General features: G+C 50.3%; 1 protein-coding gene across 1 annotated transcript in view; it reads left to right on the forward strand.

Moving 5' to 3' along the window:
* Positions 1-4,311: 4,311 nt before the first annotated feature.
* LOC137435187 (uncharacterized) overlaps positions 4,312-21,290 on the forward strand; it is a 29,354-nt gene continuing 12,375 nt past the window's right edge. Inside the window, exon 1 of the mRNA XM_078785115.1 lies at positions 4,312-4,356. The gene's annotated coding sequence lies outside the window, so the exon portion shown is untranslated. The remainder of the gene's footprint in view (positions 4,357-21,290) is intronic.

Genomic DNA, 21,290 nt, shown 5'->3' on the forward strand with positions numbered 1-21,290 from the left:
TCGAGTTGTGTCCGTCCTTCGCCACCCACCGGACAGCCACAAGTACGAGGCACTCAAGCGGCTACTCCTAGCCACGTTCGGCCTCACGGACGACGCACAGGCCGACCGCCTCCTGGATCTCCCCGAGCTCGGCGACACGCGCCCGTCGGTCAGAATGGACCATATGCTGTCACTGTTGGGCGACGAAGCCCCCGGTTCTCTATTCCGGGCGCTTTTCCGTCGCCAACTTCCAGCGCAGGTTCGCCTCGCGTTGGCCGGGACCGGGCTAACGGAACCCCGAGCATTGGCGGCCGAGGCGGACAAGTACTTCGCCGCTTCGGACACGCGGGCGAGAGTCGGCGTGGCCGTCACGGCCCTCGTGGCTGATGCTGCTGATGCTGCTGTTCCACAGCATCAGCTTATACAGCATACGCAGCATGCTGATACGCACCTCGTGACCGCCGCCACGCCCCGCCCACCGCCGCGGCGAAAACCGCCACCGCGGGGAAACCCGCCAACTCCACCGGCCTGGCGGAGCCAGCCGCGCTCCTCCAGCTCCACCACCTGGTGCTGGTTCCACGCCAAGTTTGACCACGAGGCTCGGCTATGTCATCCGCCATGCTCCTTCAACAGGTCGGGAAACGCCCGGGTCGGCGCTCAATAATGGCGATGAGCGCCGGCCGTTCGAGCAGCCTGCTGTTCATAACGGACACCTTATCCGGGCACCGTTACCTGTGCGACACGGGAGCGCAGGTGAGTGTCGTTCCCGCCGGCACGTCAGACAAGCACGCCGCGGGCGGGGGCCCCGCGCTGCTTGCCGCGAACGGGACGCCCATCCGTACGTACGGAAAACGCTGCCTCTCTCTGCGGTTCGGAGGGCAGGTTTTCCGATGGACGTTCGTCACCGCCGACGTGCCCATGGCACTGCTTGGCGCGGACTTCCTGTGCGCTAATGGGCTCCTGGTCGACATAAAGCGCAGACGTCTTGTCCAGGCCGAGACGTTCAGCTCGCTCGCTTGTGCGCTGCCCAGCTCGTCGAGCAGCTCAACGAGTGGCTTGCCAAGCGGTTTGCCGAACGGTTCGGTTCCGGCCACGTTGGTCTGTACGCTTCCGGCAGCGGACGCATTCACCCGCCTCCTCGCCGGCTTCCCGGCCCTCACGCGGCCCACCTTCTCGGCGGGGGCCGTCAAGCACGGGGTGGCCCATCACATCCCCACCGTCGGGCCACCGGTCTACGCCCGGGCACGCCGCCTCGAGCCGACGAAGCTGGCGGTGGCAAAAGCGGCGTTCGCTACCCTGGAGCGACTCGGCATCGTTCGGCGCTCAGACAGCGCTTGGGCGTCGCCGCTGCACATCGTGCCGAAGCCCGGCGGGGGATGGCGACCGTGCGGGGACTATCGCCGTCTCAATGACGCCACCACCCCCGACCGCTACCCCGTCCCCCACATTCAGGACTTTTCTGCCCGTTTGGCGGGCATGTCCTTCTTCTCGAAGGTGGACCTCATACGCGGCTACCATCAGGTCCCCGTCAGGCCGGAGGACGTCCCGAAGACGGCGGTCATCACGCCATTCGGACTCTTCGAGTTCCTGCGGATGCCCTTCGGTCTGAAGAATGCGGCTCAGGCGTTCCAGCGACTGATGGACAGCGTCCTGCGCGACTTGGATTTTGTCTACGTCTACCTGGACGATATCCTCGTCGCCAGCGCGTCCCGCGAAGAGCACCTACGCCACCTCCGCACGCTCTTCGAACGCCTGGGCCAGCATGGCCTGATTGTGAACCCCGCAAAGTGCCGGTTCGGCGCCGCCATAATCGATTTTCTGGGGCACCGTGTCACCAGGCACGGAGCCGTCCCCCTGCCGGCCAAGGGGAAGGCGGTGAAGGGGTTTCCGCGCCCCCGCACGATCAGAGGGCTGCAGGAGTTCCTGGGCATGGTGAACTTTTACCATCGGTTCCTGCCCCGTATCGCCCAGCTCCTGCGCCCCCTGCACGAAGCTCTCCGAGGTAAGCCGGGCAAAGGCGACGTTACCTGGACCGAGCAGATGGACACGGCGTTCACGGGCGCGAAGCTCGCCTTGGCTAACGCCACCATGCTCGCGCACCCGGCGCCCGATGCACCGATCGCCCTCACCACCGACGCCTCGGACTACGCGGTGGGCGCGGTGCACGAGCAATGGGTGCGTGGAGCTTGGCAACCGCTGGCGTTCTTTAGCCGGCAGCTTCGCCCGCCCGAACGCCGTTACAGTACCTTCGACCGCGAGTTGCTCGGGCTTCACTTGGCGGTCAGGCACTTCCGCCATCTGCTCGACGGCCGTGCGTTCACGGCCTTCGTCGACCACAAGCCGCTGATCTTCGCGATGGGCAAGGTCACCGAGCCGTGGTCTGCCCGGCAGCAGCGTCACCTCTCGGCCGTGTCCGAGTACACGACAGACATCCGGCATGTCGCGGGGAAGGACAACCCGGTGGCGGATTGCCTTGCCCGGGCCGTCGCCCATGCAATCCACCTCGGCATTGACTATGCCCGGATGGCAGCGGACCAGGCCGCTGACCCCGACGTCCAGGCCTTGCGGACCGCCGTCACGGGCCTCCGCGTCACCTAGGTGCCATTCGACGGCGCAGGCGCGGCCCTCTTGTGCGACGTCTCCCTCGGGCGTCCTCGCCCCATCGTGCCCGCGGGCTGGCAGCGCCAGGTGTTTGACGCCATCCACGGCCTGTCCCACCCGGGCGTGAGGGCCTCCCAAAGGTTGATCGCCGACAAGTTCGTCTGGCATGGCCTCCGGAAGGCCGTCCGCGGCTGGGCCAGGACGTGCCTCGCGTGCCAGCGCGCCAAGGTGCACCGGCACACCCAGGCCCCGTTGGCCCCGTTCACGGTGCCGGAACGCCGGTTTGACCACGTCCACGTGGACCTGGTGGGACCTCTGCCCCCCTCGCGGGGTTTCACCCATGTCCTCACCATGTTGGACCGCACCACCCGGTGGCCGGAGGCCGTGCCCTTGGCGTCGACGACGGCGGCGGATGTCGCGCAGGCTTTCATCGCCACCTGGGTCGCCCGGTTCGGCGCCCCCTCAGACATCTCGTCCGACCGCGGCCCCCAGTTCACCTCGGAGCTCTGGGGGGCGGTCGCGCAGGGGCTCGGGGTCCGGCTGCACCGAACCACGGCATACCACCCCCAGGCTAACGGCCTGTGTGAGCGATTTCACCGCTCATTGAAGGCCGCGCTCCGGGCCACCCTCCGCGACGGCGGCTGGGTCGACAGGCTCCCCTGGGTCCTGCTGGGCCTCCGGACGGCGCCCAAGGAGGACCTGCGCGCATCCGCGGCGGAGTTGGTCTTCGGGCAACCGCTGCGGGTGCCGGGCGAGTTCCTCCCCGACTCCACGGCACCATGGTCCGCGGCACAGCAGCGCTCCGCTCTGCAAGAGACCGCCCAGAGGTTCGCCCCGGTGCCAACGGCATGCCACGGGCACCCACCGACGCACGTCGCCCCGGAGCTTCGCACGGCGCAGTACGTCTTTGTCCGCCACGATGCCCACCGGACACCACTGCGGCCCCCGTACGACGGGCCTTTCCGCGTGCTGGAGACCGGGGCGAAGCACTTCACCCTGGACATCGGCGGTACTCCTGACCGCGTTTCTGTAGACCGCCTCAAGTCGGCCCACCTCGACGTGGACCATCCACCGCCAGTGGCCCGACCCCCGCGTCGGGGCCGCCCCCCTGTGGGCGGACCCCCGGCACCGCCCAGCCCCGCCGCCACGCCGCCCCCCGGTCCTGCTGCCGGAGGCATCCCAGATGGCATCCCTGCATCCCAGACGCCGCCAGGGGGCGCTTCGGCCGGGTCATCCGTTTGCCCCGCAAACTGACCCTTCAGGTGCGCGGGGATTCTGGGGGGGGCGCGTGTGGCGGACACGAAAGCACTGACGCGGTGACATCACCCCGCACACCAAGTGGGGATGGGCCACGCCAGGGAGAGAGGCGTGGCCTCACGATATACGCGGAGTGCGCAGCCCTGAGCAGCTTAGTGCTGCAGTTTGAGTACTTTGAATAAAGACTCTTTTATGAACCGCGTTGTCCGCTTGCTCTTTGCGTAAGCATTAGCGTGCGCAGCATCGCGCTTTAACACAATCAATACTTAAGAGCAATATGGCGTCTTTACTTTGGGTATTTCGAGTGTTTCAAACCGTTACTGTTTCATGTTGACATATTGTTGTGGAGGAAGGAAATCGGTGATTGGGAGGACAAAGTTTACGTCGACCCGCACAAATCAACGTCATTCCGCACTATGCGACGTCATTCCGCACAAGAAACACGTTGTCCCGCACAATTCACATCGCAGTTATGCGCATGCGCCAGCTGTTCGTGATCTGGTGATCGAGAGACGAGAGGTGTGTTTGGGTCCTTTCAAAGAAGTGGGGATTTAGAGGAAACACCGAAACTGATCGTTTTTGTTTTGCAAATTGTTTGTTTGCTTTGTACGTGGACTGTTGCTGGTTATGTTTGGATTATATCGATGTGCGCGTTTTCCACATTGCTTCAGTTTACCGACGTGCGAGTTCAGTTTTCTGTACGAACATCCGCCTTTAATGTAAGATTATTTTAAAATGTTCTCGATTTTATCTTTCCGTTTCGTTCACGGACAAACGTGGTTTTGTTTCACCTTTCGGGAAACGTCTGTCAGGGTAGTGTACTGGCCTTTGGCCTATCTAGTCTAGGTTTGTTGTCAGGGTAGTGTACAGTCCTTTGGCCTATCTAGTCTAGGTTTGTTGTCAGGGTAGTGTACAGTCCTTTGGCCTATCTAGTCTAGGTTTGTTGTCAGGGTAGTGTACAGTCCTTTTGCCTGTCTAGTCTAGGTTTGTTGTCAGGGTATTGTACAGTCCTTTGGCCTATCTAGTCTAGGTTTGTTGTCAGGGTAGTGTACAGTCCTTTGGCCTATCTAGTCTAGGTTTGTTGTCAGGGTAGTGTACAGTCCTTTTGCCTGTCTAGTCTAGGTTTGTTGTCAGGGTAGTGTACAGTCCTTTGGCCTATCTAGTCTAGGTTTGTTGTCAGGGTATTGTACAGTCCTTTGGCCTATCTAGTCTAGGTTTGTTGTCAGGGTAGTGTACAGTCCTTTTGCCTGTCTAGTCTAGGTTTGTTGTTAGGGTAGTGTACAGTCCTTTGGCCTATCTAGTCTAGGTTTGTTGTCAGGGTATTGTACAGTCCTTTGGCCTATCTAGTCTAGGTTTGTTGTCAGGGTAGTGTACAGTCCTTTTGCCTGTCTAGTCTAGGTTTGTTGTTAGGGTATTGTACAGTCCTTTGGCCTATCTAGTCTAGGTTTGTTGTCAGGGTATTGTACAGTCCTTTGGCCTATCTAGTCTAGGTTTGTTGTCAGGGTAGTGTACAGTCCTTTTGCCTGTCTAGTCTAGGTTTGTTGTTAGGGTAGTGTACAGTCCTTTGGCCTATCTAGTCTAGGTTTGTTGTCAGGGTATTGTACAGTCCTTTGGCCTATCTAGTCTAGGTTTGTTGTCCGTGTAGTGTACAGTCCTTTGGCCTATCTAGTCTAGGTTTGTTGTCAGGGTAGTGTACAGTCCTTTGGCCTATCTAGTCTAGGTTTGTTGTCAGGGTAGTGTACAGTCATTTGGCCTATCTAGTCTGGGTTTGTTGTCAGGGTAGTGTATAGTCCTTTGGCCTATCTAGTCTAGGTTTGTTGTCAGGGTAGTGTACAGTCCTTTGGCCTATGTAGTCTAGGTTTGTTGTCAGGGTAGTGTACAGTCCTTTGGCCTATCTAGGCTAGGTTTGTTGTCAGGGTAGTGTACAGTCCTTTGGCCTATCTAGTCTAGGTTTGTTGTCAGGGTAGTGTATAGTCCTTTGGCCTATCTAGTCTCGGTTTGTTTTCCGCCCCCATGCATCTACAGGTTGTCATCCTTGTGCTGAAGTAGGTAGACCCATCGATGAGTATTCCGCCCGTCAAAGAGGACGTTGAGATGAGTGTCTCGTCCACTTGCATTTGCATCAGACATCAATCACTTGGTGGACGTTAAACGTCTCGTGGTATCTTTCGCCAAGAGGAGGCGACCTTTTGCTTTTAGTTTTCCAACCTTGGTGGCGAAATCGGTCGACCTGGAGCATCTGTTCTCAGTTTGTGAGGTCGGCGTTTCACATCCTTGTAACTGTCGCATGTAATCCGCTTAGTCGTCTATTTATAACGTACGCACTAGTTGTGGGGATTGGTTTGAGCGGAGGTTGGGAGGGTTGTCAGATTTTTCAAGTTGCCAGTTTGTATATTGGTCAGTTCAGGTATGGGAGCATGCGCTGGAGCAGATGAGGTGTAATTGTGTGCGTAATAAATAGATGAGGCAGTGTGTGTGTGTGTGTTGGTGTGTTTGTGCGTGCATGTGTGAAAGAAGCTTGTAACCGTGCATTGATCACATGCAACACAAACACAATAGAAGACAGGGTATTTCAGTGAGCCCTGAACACAACATACCAATGACTAAAATAAGAATTTGTGAGCTGCTTCCTTACTTAACGCTCATTTTATATACCTCTTACTACTTGGTCAGTTGGACCAAATTTTCATTGGTCTTCGCCGCCTTGTAACACATCGGCCTCCCGTATTGCTGGAGCATTAAATTACCTTTCACCAAGTCCAGATACACTTGTGCCAGGGTGTGGATAATACGTTCATTATTATTCTTGCCGAATGATACTATTATTATTAGCTCGCCTGCAACGAAGTTCCGGGGAGCTTATGCGACGGCGCGTCCTTCCGTCCGTCCGTCAGTCTGTCAACACTTGCAACTTCTTCTCCCAAACCGCTGATGGGATTGTGACCAAACTTGGCACAAATTATATTTGTTATGTTGTGACTAAAGTTTGTTCATGGCATGAAAAAAAATGGTGTCTAAGGGGGTCTACTGGTGGTCAAATTGGATCCACGTTTGACCCCTCCCCACACCCTCCCCTCCCCTCCCCTCTCCCGCCCCAAAAGGAATTTGCTATTTCCTCTGAAACTACTACACACACTGTTTCGATGAAACTTGACCACAACCTTCATCACCCTTGATGTACCAATGTCAAGAAAATCAATTTATTCCCTAAAATTTATTCCCACCAGTAGACCCCCAAATTTTTGGGAAAACCACATTTCCAAGCTGGCCTCCAAAGCCATTCGCCAACTGGGCATCCTCCGTCGTGCGAAGTCCTTCCTCGGCACACCTGAGCTCCTCACCACATACAAGGCTTTCATCCGCAGCTCAATGGAATACTGCTCTCCCCTCTGGGCTGGTGCTCCTGCCTCACACCTAGCTCGGCTACACGCTGTTGAAACCAAAGCGTTCAGAATCATTGGAATCTCCCGTGATGAAGCTAACTCCGAGGGCCTTTCACTCACTCACCGCAGACAGGTAGGTGGTCTTTCTGTCTTCCACCGACTCCTCTCCGGCCTTGCTCCTCCAGCTCTCTCTGGGCTCTGTCCCCCAAATATTCCTAAAGGTCGCACAAGATCTGCCTGCAACCCTCTTATGGTTAAACTGCCAAAATCAAGACACTCTGCTCACCTTCACTCTTTCATTCCTCTTTTCTCCCGCCTCTGGAACAAACTCCCCCACTCCCTTCAATCGCACTCCTCCCTCCAGGTCTTTAAAACAGCTGTTCACCACCATCTCTTATCTTCCCCCATCCAAAACCTTGATCTGTTCTACCCCCGCTAATTTCACCCCAAATTCTCTTTTTTGAAATACCAACTTCTTTCCTGGAAGTCCTTGGTGTCCTTGTGTTTTTCTTCTCCCCCCCCTTCCCACGCCGCCTCCCCCCCCCCCCCAAGTCCTCTCCCTCCCACACATTCCCGATGTCCCTCACAAATGTTGTGTTTATGTGCTTCCCCATCTTGTCTACCGCTCCCCTTTTTATACACTTTGTTTGTTTGTCTGTTTGATTTGTTTGTGTGATAAATGTTGGCTCTTTCACGAGCCTCGATTATGTATACAAAAAAAAAAAAGATGAATTGCAAAAGATGATAGTAATAGAGCCTGTGATTGATGCTGTGAAGAGAACAGGTTGAGATGGTTTGGTCATGTGTTGAGGAAGGATGAAAGTGACGTAGAGAAGAGGGATGGAAATGAATGTAGAAGGAAGTCCAGGATGGGGAAGACCGAGAAAGACTTGGATGAAGATGGTGGAAGAAGAAATGCGGGCAAGGGGGTTAACAAGGGGAGATGTAGAAAATAGGGCAAGATGGAGAGGATTGTCATGGGGCCCGCAAGGCTAACCCCCGCTCTAGCAGGGAAAATGGCCTTAAAATGCCGTTGTTGTTGTATGCTCCCGCACTCACTAATAGTCATCTATGTCGGACAACTCCAACGTTGTGTCATCATTTAACTCATCATCAGCCTCCTCACACCCCTCCATTTTGCCAGGCAGGGTTTTGCCCATGGAGGGAAGGGATGTGGTTGGAGGAATAGCTTCAGGAGGCGGAGGGGGAGGCAATGGTTGACTGCTGTGGTACGGCCATACTGTTAATTCTGTGGTCAGCGATTTGAGACAGGGGGGTCATCCAAGGTCCTCCAAGACTGAAAATCGGTTTTGAGTGGGGAAGGATTTTTTTAGGGCTTGGTGGATAGGGATTGAAATGAGGATTTGAAGGGACAGTTTGAAAGTTTCCAGCGAAGAGTTTCTGAGTTGGTTATTTTTAGGGATTTTTGAGAGGGGTGCTGGTCGGGCAGTGATCATGAGGGACGGGTTTTCATTCGCTGTTTCAGCTATAGTGGGAAGGTTAGGCTCTGTCATCGTAGTAGGAATGATATCAGATTCTAATGAGGTTGAGCTGTGGTTTTCTACTAGGGGTGGGGGGGCCCATATATATGGGTGGTGGTAATTGTCCCCCGTCGCACCGCGGAGCGAATGGGGGACTATGGTTTTCCCCTCCGTCTGTGCGGGCGTGCGTGCGTAAGCGAAGGACCGCATTCAAATTTGGTGTGTGGGTGCAACCCACGTCAAAATCCAAGATGGCCGCCGCCATGTATGTCTAAACCTTGTGAGCGGAATATCTTGAAAAATAAGCGAAGTACCAACTTCTGATCTGGTGTGTGGGTGTATCGATGCATAAGGGAGAAGGCTGTTGAAAATTGGGTGGCCACGTCAAAATCCAAGATGGCCGCCTCCATGTCTGTCTGAAACTTGTGAGCGGAATATCTTGAAAAATAGGCGAAGTACCAACTTCTGATCTGGTGTGTCGGTGCATCTCGGCATAAGGAAGAACGCTATTGAAAATTGGGTCGCCACGTCAAAATCCAAGATGGCCACCACCATATATATGTCTGAACCTTGTGAGCGAAATATCTTAAAATAAACGAACTACCAACTTCGAATCTGGTGTGTGGGTGTATCGACGCATAAGGGAGAAGGCTTTTGAAAATTGGGTCGCCACGGTAAAATCCAAGATGGCCGCCTTGCGTCTTCCACTTTGTCAACTCGCATCACTTCACCGACAGGGGACCTAGGCGTAACGCTTGTTTTTATTGTCAAGACGGGAGGGTTATAATCAGTTTCAGTAGTGGAAGGAACATAATTCATTTCCAAAGAGGTGGGGGAGGGTATGGGGGGAAGGTTGTGGACAGTGGGGGGAGAGGGATGGTTTGTGAGGTGGAGAAGGGGAGTGGTCGGTGAAGAGGGGAGAGCAGGGGTGGTGTTATCATTTGCAAGGGGTGGAGGATGTTCTTATTCCGGAACATTCTCTTTCTTCTGGGGACAGTCATGCTTAACATGCCCAAGGAATCCACAACCAAAGCATTTAAAAAAACATTTGGGAGAGACGAAAATCGTATTTTCAAATTCTTTGTGTTTGAGTTTAATCATAAGGTTCAAATCCTTTCGGGAGTTTTCCAGGAGCATGAAGGCTTGATGTCGAAAGGACACGACTTGCTTTAACTCATTATTGCGTCAAACGGGATCTTTGAAATGCGTGAAACTGACGAACCATAACGAGAAAGTTCTTTAATTAAGAACTCATCAGGGACAAAGGGAGGAGAATTTGAAATGATTACTTTGATCGCGGGGCTGTCAAGTGGTGACGCCATAATAAATAAATCAGGCTGAACGGTTAATCCCTGTTCTACAATTCGAGGAACATCGGTTTTGTCCAAAACAAAAATGTCAATTTGCTTATTCATTCTCGATGCAGCGATTACCTTGTCGTTCCCAACGATACAGCCAGCTGCAAGTACAATGTCTTTCACATTGACTCCACTTTCGGGAGGTACGCAGAAAGAAATATTTTTCAGCGTTAGGTTTCAAAGGCTGTAAAACAAAAGGACGCGGCGACCAAACTTTTGGCAGAGTTAGATTTTTTTCCTTCACGAATCGGAAGGTTTTAATTTTTTTTTATTAACAAAGGAGAAATGATTTATGAGGCTATGGCTAATATTGCCCAAAATATGAAAGAAGGTAAGGTTATTATTTAGCGAACGTTAAATAATCGGAGCATCACAGCACCTGATATAAACACAGCGAGATGAACGTTCTGAGAGCAAATACCCCTCATCTTCGTCTATATACAGAGCCTGTCATGCCGAGCTCCATCTCTCTCTCCCCCTCCCCCCCCCCCCCCCTCTCTCTCTCTCAAACACAGCCACCATGTTTCCACACTGAAAAAACGGATGCTCACGAGACAGAGACACACACACACACAGGAAATTCCACATAACTGCCATAGTTTTTGCTTGGCTCATCGGTGCGAACCCCCCCTCGCCCCCCCCCCCCAAAAAAAACCCCCCAAAGGTTAGGAGCTGGAACCGCATGAAGACCATGGAAAACACGTTTTTTTATTAGTGCAATTTAATTGATGTGTGTGATGTCTCCATGTATTTTTTCATCCGTCATTGTGATGTCCACTTTCTATGGCCACTGCAAGTGGGAACAAAAACTATATATAGCACGATATTATTGGGAAAAATGCCAGGTGCATAGAAAAGGCCTCTTTCAATGGTATGTGCCATATGGCAAAGTATAGAAAAGAATGGACCTTCCATAGCTTGCAGAAAATGCCAAATAATAGAAGAGAAGGGACATTCACAAAACTTTGTGTGCATGCTGTACTACCCTTGTGTTCTTAGGAGGAACAAAGTAATGCTCCAGAAAAGTACATATTGTCGTGTGACTACCCTGTAGTAAACCCCGGTGCAACATGGATGACCAAACAAGCTTTACTCCAAGACGTTCAATCCAAAAATGATAGTATTCTTTGCACGTGAGGGAAAGCAGGATGACGAACTTACCTGGACGGCTTCCACCCGACTTCTTTGAACCTGTGATGATTAATTCCAAGCTGACACAGAATTTACTGTGCAAAAATACCGGCTTTATTAACGAAATGCCGGTAACAAAATAATGTAGGGTAAAAAAACTATGATTCCTCAACGGGACCTCCCCATACAGACTCGATTACAGACAAAGGGAAATATAAAAGAACGAAAATAAATGTGTTATTTATTTTGGACACTGAGCTCCGAGTTGCTCTTGAAACTCATCACAAATCGTCAAAGATCGTCACCAGGCCTCCACGTCCTTGCACGCGGAACTGTCCCACCGAGGAGAGCACTCCAGGCTCCATCGCCTCAGGCTTTCACATAGCCTCACGGGTCGCCAAGGGTCTCCATACCGCAGGGCGCCCAACCAGACACCACCGCCGACAGGCTCCAAATTTCCAGACACCACTGGCTGCCAGGGGCAAATATTGCAGAGGGGGCCGCAGTCACCACTCCTCCAGAGCTTGTTCCATACCCGCGAACACACACACCTTCCCCAACCACAAAATCCACAATAACATTTCCTCCCCCGCTGCCATCCAATTCTCAACCACATATTTCCATAAAAAGATGTCATACAAAGGTGCTGCCATGGCCTGCTTACATGTGAAATCCCCATTCACATTTCCAAACACATTTCAATAATAATCACTTCCACCTCCATTTCCATTCTCCCGACCACACAAAACACAAAACCTCTACACATACACAAACGCCACCCACAAGACACTTTGTGGCACACATTCCAATCCCCTCACCGGCCATGCCATCACTCTCACCCACCCCCCCCCCCCCCCCATTCCAAATTCTCATGTTCCAATTTAAATAAGCAAGTACTGAGGCCTGGGACGATAAACATCAAGGCACCTTACCTTTACCTTGATGTGCAGGTAGTTGCAGGTTGGTCGGGTCCAAGAGTGCCCTACTCCATCCACCCTACTGAATCCCAAATTTGTCCCACGGGGCCTATCAATTTTTACAAAATTTCCTTGTTTTTTTCACTGTGCTGGAAATTATGTGGATCCGCCTCCTCTGGTGACTTTTACTGCACCACTACATTTGGCTGTGACAGCGCCGCCCCTCTACCGTGCAAGGGCCATCGGGATAAGCTGAGCAGCCGAAATGCCAACATGGCCAATGAGTGTCCATAAGGGTGCGACCCACCATCCATCCTTCAGCCGCCTGTGAGGAACACAGCTCCACTAGCCCCAGCTGGCCAATGTGGTGAGCACCTACTGCCAACTCTGCCATTCCCAAGGCCTCGGACCTGGGAGGCACAGTCACAGTGCGTGGCATCCCAACAGCCACGTCCCCATGCACCTCCACATCATCCCCCAGTCCGACCACATGCAGCCCCCAGTGCCCACCCACACTTGACGACGCCCAGGGTCTAGCAGGCAGCCATGCTTCACCAGGACACTCATCCCAGAAGAATCGGTCCACACACCTCGGACACCCATACCACCATGTTGACCCCCAGACTACCTAACCACATCCCGACAACCCTGTGTCCCAATATTGGCGCCATCGCCCCCGCAGCCAGTTGAAGGCTGTGTCCTGCTCGTCTATCAATTTTGTCCCAGCCTCCAACACTTTTGTCTAACACACCTGGATCAATCATGGTTCCAATCAATCATGGTCTTTTCAGTCATCTAGGTAATTTGGGTCTTTGGGTTCCACTGGGTCCTCAGGGTCTTTAAGGGTCTTTTTGGTGTTTTGGGTTGTTTGGTTCTGTGGGGGCATTAAGGGTCTTCTGGGTCTTTTCAAATTATTTTTTTGGGGTTTTTGGGATATTTTGGGTCTCTGGGGTTTTTTGGGGTCTTTTCCATCTTTGGGGTCTTTTGGGTCTTCTGGGTATTTAAGGGTCTTTGGGGTCATCAGGGTCTTTAGGGTATTTTGGGTCTTTGGGGAATTTTGCACCTTCAGGGCCTTTTGGGTTTTTGTTGTTTTTTGGGTCTTTAAGGGTTTTGCAGTCTTTGGAGTATTTTATACTGGTTAATTATATATTGTTATATATATATTGTTACGGATCTCTACGTCGGCCTTTCCCCCTTAAGAAGGGGGGATTAATCCCCTTGTCCGCGACTGACCGACGTGAGTCCTGGGGGTCCCAACGCTCCTTCCGGTCGGGAGCAGCCAGGGTATTTGGTCTACAAAAAGTCCCAAGGACCTGAATCCCACTCCTGACACCAATTGTTACGGATCTCTACGTCGGCCTTTCCCCCTTAAGAAGGGGGGATTAATCCCCTTGTCCGGGACCCCCAGGACTCACGTCGGTCAGTCGCGGACAAGGGGGTTAATCCCCCCTTCTTAAGGGGGAAAGGCCGACGTAGAGATCCGTAACTATATATATATATATATATATATATATATATATATATATATATATATATATATATATCTATACATATATATATATATATATATATATACACACACACATATATATATATTGTTGCGGATATGAGGATGGTATTTTTTTTATTGTGTGCTTTATTATTGTCTATTCTGCACCTCCTGCCTCCAGAGTTGTGTAAAGGTAAAAAGGGCGTCTCGGTAGTTATTCCATGAAACACCACATTGCAGGACCCGATAAAACCCTTGTTCAGTAGCTTATATCTTATTATGTGTTTTAGAGTAAGGCCTTGTCTTCCATTAGAATAATACTCCATTGCACCGAATCAATTAAGAATAGCTCCCCTTCAATACTTCCATTTCCCAGCCAAACTCTCCATCTGCGGGTAAAGCAGTTCACAAGCGTGGGTTGCACGCCCTCTCATTTCGCTGCGATAGTGAATATGTGCTCCGTGCTCTGTTTGAACAGGAGGGGCGGGGTCGCCAGGGAGAGGCAAGCCCAGGGCGCGCCATGAAGGGCGGGGCTGTTCAGCCCCATGCCCAAATAAGGAAACAAGCCCGTGGCTCGCCACGAGGGGCGTGCCGTCGGCGCCATGCCCAAATAAGGAGACAAGCCCGTGGGATTACCATACAAGGTCACGAAACAGAGCACGGGGGAGAGGGCGGTACCGAAACCGAGGGGGGCGTGTCAGACCCGCGCTGAAGGTTTTGGAGAGAAGGGTGCGACGATCGCTGGGACAAGCTACACGAGGGATACGGCAGATGAGTCCAGGTGCGTAAGAGGGCGTGTCAGTCCCGCGCTGGAGAGAAGTGAGAGGAAGGGAATACAAGCTGAGCTGCGTGGAGAGGTACACGAAAAAGAAGGGGTCCAAGAGAAAGCCGAGGAGCTTTTACGAAACAAGCTACACGAGAGATACGGCAGAGGAGTGCAGCCCCGTTTCAACCAGCCACGTGAAGCCCTGACGGTGTGCGCTGTAAAGCCGAATACAGGGAGCTGCCGGCTCCTCGCTTCCCGCCCGGAGTGGACCTGCTCGCTGCGCCCTGTGATCCCACCTGCTCATCCTTTCCAGCCATTCCTGCCTGCAAGTTCCCCATTTGCGTACGTGAGTTTGTTTTGTTCGTGCTGTCCTGGGTAGTAACTAAGTCTGTATAAGCTAGTAATTTTCACTGTGTCACCTGCGTTTTCATGTCCGCTGTAAATACCCGTGACTGCTCTTTTTGCTTATGTGTGTAAATAATAATAAACCCCGTTACTCTTCTGTACGTCTTCTTCTTCCTCTTTGCATTCGTCGTCTTAGTCTTTTCCCGATTGAATAGCGGTGGCGCAATACGGCCAACGTTTGGGTGAATCGGGTTTAGTCGGGGAACAACTGTTCGGTCGCGGAGCCTCCGCTCGGCAAATATAACATCCTTAACCGCGTACTGTAACAATATATATATGTATGTATATATATATATTCAATGCAAATGAGACGCCCTGCTCGTACTGTGGAGTTTCTACTATTTCTCACAGTTATATATACTAGGGCATGCCCGTACTATATACCCGTACGTGGGTGCCCGTTCCTTGCCAAAAAAAAAAAAAAAACGCTACCCGTACGCTCTACCCCGCCCGTACGCCCGTACGCCCGTAAACAAAAAAAACAACGCTCTTCGCTTCCGCCCTTCGCTCTGACTGAATTGGGAGAAATAATGCGCATAAGAAATCGAGAAATTATTATTTTCTCCGGAAGAAATCGAATTACGAACCGTAATGGCGCACGCGCTCGGCTCGGCTTGCTCTCACATCGGCCAGGCCTACGCAACAACGTGTTCTGTGATTGGCTGCCGGAAGTGCAGTCTTCACTGTCCGAAGGTCGCATATCGCAGTTACGATGAATCGCAAATTAGTTTTAATTAGTTTTAAAACATAGTTTAACGCCAACATAGCGCCAACATAGTTTGCCAACGTGAAATAAATGAATACGCTCTCAAATGTGCCGTCCGAGGCAGAGTCTGTTCGCCACGTTCGGCACACGTGATAGCTCGCTGCTCTCTGATTGGTTGAATTGTTTGAATCGTTTTTTGGACATAGCTCGCTAACTACTTGTCCGATTAATATGAAACGTTGAAAAGGCACATCCTCGGGTCCCCAGCAATATACCTGGCAAGTTGCAAGTATATCGGACCGGTAGTTGCCGCGAAACAGCGGTCACAGACAAACACACAGACACACACACAGACACACAGACACACAGAGATTACTGGAATTATAGATAGATAGATATATATATATATATATATATATATATATATATATATATATATATATATATATATATATATATATATATATATATTACATACGAGGTACCCTTGCCATGCACAGGTGGGAAGCCAAAAGCAAACGCACAATGTGGAAACGGTAAATGCTAAACCATGGAACCAATAAATTCCACATTCCTGTGCCTCCTTCAATCGAACGTCAGGCATTGGCAGCAGGTTCGTGAAGGACTTGCATAAAAAACATACCCTGTCTGAATGGTTCTACACCCAGTAAATGGCGAATCTGCAAATGTAACGGTTAGCAAGTGGAAACCCTCATGTCATTTCCTCATTATTATTTAAACTCAAGATCTCTTTTCATTCTAAACAGCATCATTCCAATCATACATTAATTAATACGATAACAAAATACTGTGTTGAACCACGATTGCATCTAGATATTATCAAACCAGCCCATTGTCGTCATCTGTTCACTTCCGGATTCGGGAGCATCTCCATATCGTCAATTTCAAAATCATAATTTTATTGAGGAACTTATGAATGCTCCTACCTACCTTATAACATCTGCTGGGACTCCAACACGTTCCACAGAAGGTTTGGTGGAGCTAGCCCCAAAACTGAGGGATTCGTTTCAGAATGGACAGACCCTCATGTTTTTTTATAATTATATTGCAGACATATTATAACGGCTTAACAGTTAAGCTGTTAGCTTGGGATTCCAGGATCCTGATTTAAAATCCCGGTTGTTTGTGGAATTAACACCATGTGTGGTTAATGCAGCCTATCATCCTTCTGAGGTCGGCGAAATGAGTCCCAGCTTACTGGGATGAATGTGCCATTTGAGTGTCCTGCGTGGAAGTGATGCCCGGACCAGGAAATCAAAACACCTGACAAAATGAGTACATGAAGCAAAAATATGCCTACTGCTTACGTGCATGTATAATAATACTTATGCAGCTCAGATTATTATCTCTGCCACCAAAGGTGGATTGAGGTTATGTTTTCAGCTCTGTTTGTCTGTTTGTTTATTTGTCTGTGAATAGGATATCTCAAAACGTTGTCGATGTATTTGGGCGAAATTTTGTGGAGAAGTTGGCTATGTCACAAGGACAAAATGATTAGATTTCGGTGAAGATCTGGATGCGCATCTGGATCAGAGAATTTTATAAGTGATTCTTTACCATTGATTATGGGGCTGAAAGCGATTATACAGTGTGTATCAAAAAAAGGTAATCCGAATTCAAGGGGTTAAAATGCAAAGGTTATTTATTTTGACAATTTACATGTGGTTTATTAATTAAGAGGAGATCCTCAGCTTTCCATTGATACCTTCCATGCATCATTGCTGTCACACATCACCGAGTACATGTTCATTGAAAATGACAAGTTCAAATCGCATTTTTACAAGTTTGGCTAATCGATGCAAGTCAGGATAATTGGTGCAAAATGAACGTCAGATGTGAACTTTTCTCAGGAATGATTGGCCTTTATGCACCCACACCTTCAACATGTCCACCTCCCCTTTCAACAAAAAGCTCACAGCGGTGGAGCATGCTCGTCTCACCATAGCCGGGTCATTGCGCAAAGCATCCACTTCATGTCGAATACGGCCCTGCAATTCGTCAAGATCACGGGAGGAGTTACGAACACCTTGTTATTTAAATCTATTTATTACTATATTACAATTATTAAATCTATATTACAATCTATTCATCCCAAAAAAAAAACCAATTCCATCTCTTACAATGATTCTTTTCTACATTCCCTAAACTCTCCTGCACTCCACCCTCCCTCCAGCATCCTAAAACGTATTTTTGACTCTAAGGTCACAAGAAACTCATTTTGCAATAAATGTTCGTTTCCCATTAATCGTACACTTTCTAAAATCAAATCTCACCCCTCCCCTCCAAATCTTCCCCATCACCCCTCCCCTCCAAATCTTCCCCATCACCCATCCCTTTCAAATCTCCCCCCTTGCCCCTTCCCTCCTAAACTCCCCCCACATCCCTCGCCTCCAAGACCCCCCCCTCAACCCTCCCCTCCAAATCTTCCCCATCACCCCTCCCCTCCAAATCTTCCCCATCACCCATCCCTTTCAAATCTTCCCCCTTGCCCCTCCCCTCCAAATCTCCCCCATATCCCATCCCTTTCAAATCCCTCCCCTTGTCCCTTCCCTCCTAAACTCCCCCCTCGCCCCTCCCCTTCAAATCCCCCCACCCTCATTTCTTCTCAATTTCCCCCCTCTCACTCCCCCTCCTCAAAGCATCCTCCCCGCTTCTTCCCCCTTCCAACTCTCACCTCCATCTCCCCCAACCTTCTGCCTCGCTCTTCCCCCTCCTCAAATAACACCTCATTGTGCCTCACCCAATCACCATCAAACCTTTTGTCCGCCCCATCCTTCCCTTTCTCCGAGCTTTTCTGAAATCTCTGACACACCTTCAACAGCTCTCCCTACCTCTTCCACCTCTTCCACATCTTACCCTACCCCTCCTCCCCCCTTTTCTGTATCCGATGCTCCCCCTTCCTCTTCATTAACGGTATGGACCTCAAACATCCGGGGCCTTCGTTCAAACTTAACTGATCTCTCCATACAGGTTGCTTCTGACAAACCAGACGTGATCTGCTTAACAGAAACTTTCCTCCTTCATGATGTCTCCGATTACTTAGTATCTCTCCCGGGCTACTCCCTCCTCCGGTATGATAGACCTGAGCCTCGTCCTGGAGGTGGGGTTGCTATCTTTATCAAAAACTCTCTTCCTCACTTGCCCTGCACTGCACTCTCTCCACCTCACCCCCAGGAATACCTCTGGCTACGGCTTCCCCTTCGCTCCCACCTCTTGTCCATATGTGTGTTGTACCGTCCACCAAACAGTGATGACTCCATCTACATCTCGCTGTCTGATAATATGGACCTACTTCTATCTACTCATCCCAACTCTCTCTTCCTCATATGTGGTGATTTCAATTGTCACCATGCCAGTTGGCTGGGTGTGGGTCCCTCTCTCACCAGCCATGGCTCCTCAGCAAAGGACTTCTGCGACTCACTGGGACTGACACAATATGTCAATTTCCCGACCCGGATCTCAGTCAACGGAGCATCTTCTCTTCTGGACTTGGTTATGACTAACTTCCCTGAAAATGTCTGCTGCTCTTCTTCTGCTCCAATCGGCTCATCTGATCATGTGCTTGTTAAAGTGGACATCTCTCTGACCATTCTCAGGGAGACTGCTCAGCGTCGACGAGTCTGGCATTTCACTCAGGCCAACTGGCACGGTCTTCAAGCAGCCATCAATCATTTGGACTGGTCTCCCATCTCTACCACCTCTGACATCAACTCATCCTGAGAATTCTTCCAAAGTAAATTGCTCTCTCTCATGCACAGATTTATCCAGTCTCGTCTTCAGTTGTCATACCCTTCCTCCCGTCCATGGTACACGGAATCTTGTGGTGAGGCTGTTGCCCAGAAACAACTTGCCTTCGTCTCCTGGAAAGCAAATCCAACGGAAGGAAATCTCATTTCCTTTCACAAAGCCCGAAACAAGTGTGTGTCCACCCTCAGGAGAGCCAGGAAACAATATCTATCCGTACTCAAGACCGAACTCTCTTATCTGTCTCCCTCTTCCAAATCCTGGTGGCGTCTGGTCAAATCTGTTTCTGATGTTTGTTCGCCCTCCATCCCCTCCATCCCCTTACCTCAAACGGCTACACAGCTGACTTCACACGTGAAAAAGCTGAATGCCTCAACTCTGTGTTTGCCTCTAAATCTTGTGTCCCAAACCCATCCCTCTCTGTACCCACCGTACCCAGTCATACCCAGCTGCTCCTGGACTCCGTGTCCTTTCCTCCTGACAAGGTGGAAAAGTTTCTGTCAACCCTCGACTCTGGACCTGACGGCATCAGCCCACGGGTCCTAAAAGCCTGTTCTTCCGCTCTTTCACTACCCACGGTCCTATTATATTGTTACGGATCTCTCCGTCGGCCTTCTCCCCTTAAGAAGGGGGGGTCAATCCCTTTGTCCGTGACGACCGACGTGAGTCCTGGGGGTCCCAACGCTCCTCCCGGTCGGGAGCAGCCAGGGTATTTGGTCTACAAAAAGTCCCAAGGACCTGAGTGCCACTCCTGACCGCGAGCAAGGGAGGGACTCCCGCTCGAACCCCGGTTTTAGATGTTATAATTGCCGAGCGGTGTTAGCAACCCGACTAGTCAGGTTCACAATGTTTTTTTGTTCAAAATTTTTGGAGATTAGCAAAACTATACATTTTTGGAATATTCAGAGCATGAGGAATCCAAAAATTAATGTTTACATTTGCGTAGACACCTTTGCGAAAATGACACTCAGGACAGTGATGAAGATCTGTAAAAGCATATTCCTGAACGGTATAGACCTCGTAGATCCTGTGTATAGGACTTATAGTTCAATCTGATACTACCTATAACAACCTATAACTTCAAAGAACTTGCAATATCATGTATTATGTAATAGTTATTTCACAAATATAAAGACAATGGTTTTCAATTACCTTTGTTTGTTGCTTTTCTATAATCCTGAGCACTATTTTGAGGCCTTTATTGGATTCCTTGACCCAGAAAACATAGGATTAGCATATTTAATTAAGTCTCTAGGTTGACTAGAAGCCGAGATAGCGCAAAATATGTATTTTATGGTGGCCATTTTGAAAATCCAAAATGGCGGCCATGCAGGTGTTTGTGCAAATGCCAACATTGATTTTCGGATTCTCCATGCTCTGATTCCAAAAATGTACAGGTTTGCTAATCTCCCAAAATTTTGAACGAAATTATATTTGTTAACATAGTGAACCTGACTATCTTCATCACTGTCCTGAGTGTCATTTTCGCAAAGGTGTCTACGCAAATGTAAACATTAATTTTTGGATTCCCCATGCTCTGAATATTCCAAAAATGTATAGTTTTGCTAATCTCCAAAAATTTTGAACGAAATTATATTTGTTAACAAAGTGAACCTGACTAGACGTTCGAGCCATTAGCAGAGACTAACCCGATCCTGAACGTTGGCCAAATCGTGCCACAGGTATTCAATTGGGAAATCACAAAGACGAAACGGATGCAAAGGAAAGAAAGGCAATGTAGGAAGAACAAATCTAATTTATTATTATTATTTACAAGACCAAAAGAACCAAGGAGAATGGAAAGAATAAGAAAATAATTACAGAAAGAGGGACGGACCAGAAGGACACAGTGCAACGCTAGCTTACCTATGGCAGTCTTACTTATTCCCAGGGACAAGACACACAGAACAAACTCACGTACACAGAAGGATGGACTGGCAGGAATGGTTTGGGACGGCAGAGGAGGGTCCCGGCAGATGGTAGGCGTCGAGGTCCAGCTTCAAGCGCGCGCTCCGATCCACGCTTTGGGGTCGAGGCGAAAACCCGGCAAAC

Source organism: Myxine glutinosa, chromosome 9, assembly GCF_964187855.1.
Source record: "Myxine glutinosa chromosome 9, kmMyxGlut1.1, whole genome shotgun sequence".
NCBI lineage: Eukaryota > Metazoa > Chordata > Myxini > Myxiniformes > Myxinidae > Myxine > Myxine glutinosa.